We start from the raw sequence: 6,975 nt of genomic DNA on the forward strand, positions 1-6,975 counted from the left end.
GGTTTGCACAAAACGTATTAGTTGTTTGCACACAATGTAAAAGGCATTTGCACATGACGTAATGAATGCTCACAGAGAGTATCAATTGTTCGGCAAAACGTATATGAATTATACCATGATGTATTGTGTTTTTCACTGGAGATACATATGTATAAACACAACATAACGCCAAAAGACTATAATATCATGAGATGTACTTGGAACAAAGGTGTATCAAAACAAAACCTCTAGAATATTTGACATAACAATAACACTTAAGACAGGACGCAACTATCAACTGACTTACGAATAGAAGAATAGACATAGCATAGATTAAATATGAGAGAGTGTAAAGGTGGTTGATCATAAAGGTTCGAAGTATTCACAGAATATATAGTAGTTACAGCATAATGTAATGCATATTTTACACAACAAAGTTTAGCAATGACATATCATACAATTGTTTGACCAAACATAAAATAATTTGACATAATAAAGAGATGCCGTATCAGGAAATAAAGGCATCTGCACATAACATAAAGAACAAATGACAAGGCGTAAAAGCAAATCGACAAAACACATTAAATATTTACACTATAAGACAGTTCCGGCGTTCCATAATAATATACTGTAAATTCATTTATGTTCGTAGTTATTAATTTTTGTGGTTTGAGAAAAATTTACATATTCGTGGATATTTGATTTCGTTGATATGGCAAAGTTTGCACTCATTCAAAAAAAAAAATGTGTAATCTATTGAACATTTAAATTCGTGGTTCCTTTGAATCAACGAAATCCACGAAAACAGGTATCCACCGAATATTAATGAATCCACAGTACTTTAGGTACCTTTTGAAGTTTAAAACTGTATCATATTCTCTAGTTGCCTTTTTATTGTTTTATCCCCTTATTGTCGTACTCTATTTTCTCATGTTATCCATATGTTTTGTTTCTGTAAAAGGGACACTAACTACGAGACATATAAAAAATATAAAGTAAGATTTTATTTGTTCAATCAATTATGATAGTGAAATAGTGAAGTAATAATTCGCTTTTAGCAGCCGAAATGGTATGATTTGGTCAAATTAAGCTAAGAAACATTAATAATTAATAATACAAGTGAATAATTTGACCTCATTAAATCCGTATTCATGTGAACTTCAATTCAACCCCCTAGTAGCTAGAGATTAACAAAGCATGCATTGTACGTGTACTGGTTATTTAAAGGAAAAGAATGTCAACAATGAAAGTGAAACAAAGGTAAATCAACTGAGTTGATCCACATAAAAACCATTCTTATACGGGTAATAATGATGAGAAACATATATTTTTAATCTATAAAATAAAATCAAACAGACCTATAAAAATCCGATTGCCCGAGTTGGCTTAATCTAATAATATCTTATTTATGTTTACATCGCTTATATGGTCAACTGAGGTCAACTCGATTCTTAATTAAATGGCGTCTGGGCTAAAATACACACGAAACGAACCTACATATTATCGACACCATGCTCGGTAAATTTTTTATTATACACTTTTGATAGTTTGGAAATATATTTTAGATTGTTTTACATCAAATATCAGAATTTGAGTCAAATCGGTGAGCATGAATTTGACATCTACATGTAGTGCCCTTTTAACCCGTTATGTTCAACATACGTAGAAATTTATAGTTTTTAAACATATTCTCACACTTATATCTGTAGTAAAACAGTGTAGTTAAAACTTTTGTCGGTACATGTACGCAATCCAAGAACATTATGAGCAGAAAGACAGAAAGCAGCACTACAAATCCAACAGTTCCAATGTACATTGATGATTTTCTGGGATCTGAAGCACTCTGATGTTTTCTTTCGTTTCTTTGTATCTACTTTGTATGTATATCCCTGGCTTCTTGGTGTATTATTTGATTGGTTTGAGCAGATAGACACGTATATGTTGGTGCAATGTTGTGTGCTGTTTGTTGAAATAACGGAGAACGGAGTTGTAAATACCTTAGGAGCATGCGACCCGGATGAGACTTAATACGAAGTCGATGACTCAACATATCTGTCAATTGTGGTCGATAAATCAACGACAGTTGTTCCAGACGAACATGTGTCAGTAGTTGTAGAGCTTTTGACTGGTATTGGGTTTGTCGTTGTGACTTTTGGTGATGTTGAAATTTAAATGATAGACGTTGTTTCTAAAAACAAAATAAGTATATGATTTATAATTATTGCTTGAAAAAAAAACCTGCATTTAAAGACAAGTCATAATGCATGACTCACACAAGTTAATTATATTTGAAATTTAAAATTTATCTTATTCCAAGCCGTTTTTTTTAAACAACACTTTATCAGGCAATTCTATACAGACTACAAATGAACATCGTATAATAAGTTTAAGATATGTTCGGTACATTTAAGATAATGATTTTCTTAACATTACAATAGATATTGCTCATTGTCAAACATCTATTGTACAAAAAGATCTGTCTTAAGAAATTAACCAACCCGTCGATCTATTGTTGATTCATTTGTTTTCGTTTGTAATATATTTTGGTGATTGAGCAAACAGTTTCATTTTCATGGATCTTTAATTTAGTGCTATAGCAAACACTTATGTACAAGGCTATGGAAATCAACTGATCCAAATATCAGATTAGCTAACATATTTCTGTTTCGTTTTATTAAGTTCGTTGTTATATGTATATCCACGAATTCAACACATCGTATAGCCCATGAAAAAAACCAAATCCACAGATATAGATATTGCATTTTCCTTTTCCTCGATCTTGATATCTATATCATTAACTGAAAGCTTAATACTAAAATATATGATAAAAGAGATGATTTCTCATTTCCTATCGTGAATTATCCATTTTTTTATGGTAACGTTCCCTTTGTAACCATCTTACGGTGTTTACATATCTCAGCGTGTAAGATTCGCTCGTGTATGTAACAATGTTTTTGATTTTAACGAGAGAAATTTATGTATTACTGAAAAATTATTACACCAGGGTTTTCGATATCACAAACTCGTCAAAACATTTACTAAATTTTATCATCGGTATCAGGACATTATTCGTAAATATAGCTCAATAGGCAGACTTCTTATACGTTCAGGTATTTCACATCCAATGTTTTGGAAATATTCTTTATAAAGCACAAAAATGTCAATATACACCTCAAAAGCTAAAAAAAACCTTTAAATAGACTAATGAAGAAGGGATATAGTTACGATACTGTTGTCAGGTCACTAAAGATTGCATATGCGTTAATATTGATTCACTTATAGGGTCTTTACATCGGAACTAAACACGTTTATTTAAAAATCAGTTGTTGGCATGACACGGGTTATGTTCTTCTCATTTCTTGTTTCACATTTCACATTCGAATATAAAGACGATGTTCTTTCCATTAACAATCCAAACTTTTCTAATTGCGTTCCATTAAAGTTATCCATAACTAGAACTTGGATAAACAACAGACACGATTGACTTCCACTCCATCAATTTTAGACGTATGCCTCGAATGTAACATGAACGGTCATTTCAGGACTAGAATCTATGACACATGTGACGATTTTAATTGTGAAATTATTAATTTCCCCCACCTTAGTGGCAATATACTTATTTCACCTGTATATGGGATTTACATTTCCCAACGTTTTCGGTATTCCAGAGCATGCAGCAAGTACTCGGACTTTGTAAAACAGAATAATGACAAACCAGGGGTCTCGTCTTTTGTCTAAAAAAAAAGTCATCGGAGATGTTCCGTATCAACTTCACAATTAATACACGAGGGTTTTGAAGTATAGAGTATGGGAATGGACGTTGTTTGTCATCTTAGTAACGTGTTATAGTATTCTTTAATTTGTCTTTTCGAAAAACACTTTGACTGTTTAGTCTTTTTTGTGTGGTATCCATTTGACGTGGCTCTGTTCTTATACATGTTATAAATCCCGTCATAATGTTATTGCACTATGGTAGTAATTTTATGCTTGGCCTTCATTTTTGCTACATTTTTGTAAAATGCTTTGTCTGGATGACTTTTTGCGTTTCTTTTTTTTTTTTTTTTTTTTTTTTACATATGACGTGGTTTTGCACGCATACATTCCGTAATTTTGTTATTGTACTATGATCATTTTTGTATTTTTGTCTATCATTTTTGCTTAATTATATGCTTTTGTCTGTATGACTTTTTGTGTTTATTATGACGTGGCCCTGTAAATATACATTACGTCATTGTGTTATTGTGCCAATACTTGTTTACATAATTGTGTGTTTTATAAGGATTTAGATAATAACACAATGTAGACTGTAATACCCCTTTTTTAACATTAGTACCTTTTAGGGCTTGTTCGTTTTGTTCACACATAGTTGTCAATACAAATGAATTTGATGTGACTGTTATACACTTGAGGGGTTAAGCTAGCTATATAATCGGGTTTAATAAACCATTTTTAACTTCGGAACATGCTTATACCAAGTCGAGAATATGACAGATAGTTTGGTGTTCAAACTATTGATTTTTTTTCATTTCATAAAAGACTTTTCATTTTGAGTTTTCCTCGGAGTTTAGTATTTTTAGTATTTGACTTTTCTCTATGGTATACATTGTTAGTCTGTACATGACTGCTTGGCCAATGTGTTTTCGTTTTTATGCGTATAACTATCGTAAATGTGTATTGATGCATTGTGACTTGCTTTAAAGAGTAGTTTTGTTTCTTCAGCAATATTTCTGAATTTTATGCTGTATTTGTGTGTTTAGAAACAACATCTGTCGCTGACATTATGTCATCTACAGAAATTACTACGACTCACACTTTAACATCGGAAAGCTCCACACTTACTACTGACACAGATCCATTGGCAGCAACAAGTGCACAGTTATCGACTTACGCTAAAACATCTGTTGAGTCATCCACTCGATCGAATTCTCCTAAAGTATTATCAACTTCGTCATCTGGCATTGAAACAAACAGTACAGAGCATTGCACTTACGTGTTTGTCTGCTCAAACCATGTAAATAAAACACAAGACAGTCAGGGGTTTATATACACAGTGGATACAAAGAAACTATCATCCTACAAAAGAAAACGTCAGAGTGCTTGGGATTCCAGAAAATCATCACTTTACATTGGAAGTGTCGGCATTGCTGTGCTTATTTTGACCATTGTGTTAATAATGTTCCTGGATTGTGTTCCGACAAAAGTTTGACAATCTTTTATTCTACAGATGAAAGAGTGAGAAAATGTTTAAAACTATAAATCCAGAATTTATATGTTTCTTCTATGAAGAACTAAACCTATGGATACTATTATATGTTAGATGTATGTCAATGAGTTAGTTATGCAACCAAAATGTGAGTAGAGTATATGATGCAGTTTTCAACTTAGTAGACTTCTATACAATATATTGAGGTCTTTGAGTGAGAAACTAGTCAGATATCAACATCACAATATTCACATAATATAAAAAAAGGATTAAATTCAATTTTAGGTCTTTCCACACCAATTTCCTAAACTTTTAAACTACTGCCAGTTTATTAAAAAGTAACTTTTGACGTCAAATAATGGCTTTGTTCATACTGATTCAATACATATATGGTTTCTATATATATATATATATATATATATATACAGCTACTTTTGCATAGGTACTATTTCTGTACTAAATAAATGCAGTACTGGAAATTTATTTTTAATATTTAGTACTATTTCTTTACTTTAAAACTATTGTAATATTTAGGAACTTGTAATTTATAGTACTTGATTTAAACAAAATATTTTGGTACAGAAATAATACAATATTCCATGTTTGAAAATCATAACTTTAAGAAATTTGAAATAGAAAAACTTTCAATATGCTGAAAATGTAACGGTATTAACCAAAAAATTGTAGTACCTAATTTTCAAGTACAAATGAAGTAATGTAAAATACAGGTACCTAAATATTACAATAATTTTAGAGTAACAAAATAGTACTGAATTTTAAAAGTAAATTTCCAGTACTACAACTTTTTCGTACAGAAATAGTACCTATGCAAAAGTAGCTGTGTATGTACCTTTGCCTGAAACACAACTGCAGATTAAGGAAATATAACTTCCAATTGCATATGAAAGCTGTGTTTACATTGATTTTAAAAATATATGGTTTATACAATGTATATGTGTAAAAATGTAGGAATTTGGCTACTTTCGGTTCAGAATATATCTCTTCTGGTCTCGTATCATAGCCTCGTTCATATTGATTAAAAAAATATATAGATCTCTTATACCTTTGCCAGTGATAAGGAAAACAATTTGTTACTTCTGGTTATAGAATGTCATGTGCGGTTTCAAATGAAAGCTTTATTCATGCCTAATTATAAGTACATGTTTTCTAGGAAATATTAAATATTAATTCAAGTGCAAAAAAGACTACTTCCGGTTCATTTAAGGTCATTTTCGGTTGACATTTGAAAGTAATATGATTATATGTCATCAAACATTTTGCAATAGATCTTGCGGCTTTATCGTATACCAATGTGATGTAATAATCAATATAAATTAAAATTAAACAGTCTATTGGCAATAACTACTGTAAGATGCCATTGTATTGTTGAAACACTAATGAATCACTTTTTTATCATTAAACAATAACGATTTTGCAATAATTCTTTTATATATATTTTTGAAAGTGTCAAAGAAAATGCAAAAACAAGCAAATGTCAAAATTGAACAGGACATTAACTTTTGACATTTTCACAAGTCAGAACCCAAGGACCTTAAATAAAAATACTCTAACTTTAAACAGGTTGTTGTTTAAGAGTAACAAAATTATAATAATTTGTTAAAGGTGGATAACTCTTATAAGATTTCACCAAATCGCTTTGATAAATATCATTCAAAAATTCCCGAGTATGTAGCGAACACATATCTTTTGGTTACGGAAAAGATGCACTCACTAGAAAAACTTTGTTTGGGACTTAAAGTATAACATGTATAACAACGAAAAAAAAACCAGTT

The sequence above is a fragment of the Mytilus edulis genome, chromosome 8 (assembly GCF_963676685.1).
Source record: "Mytilus edulis chromosome 8, xbMytEdul2.2, whole genome shotgun sequence".
Lineage (NCBI taxonomy): Eukaryota > Metazoa > Mollusca > Bivalvia > Mytilida > Mytilidae > Mytilus > Mytilus edulis.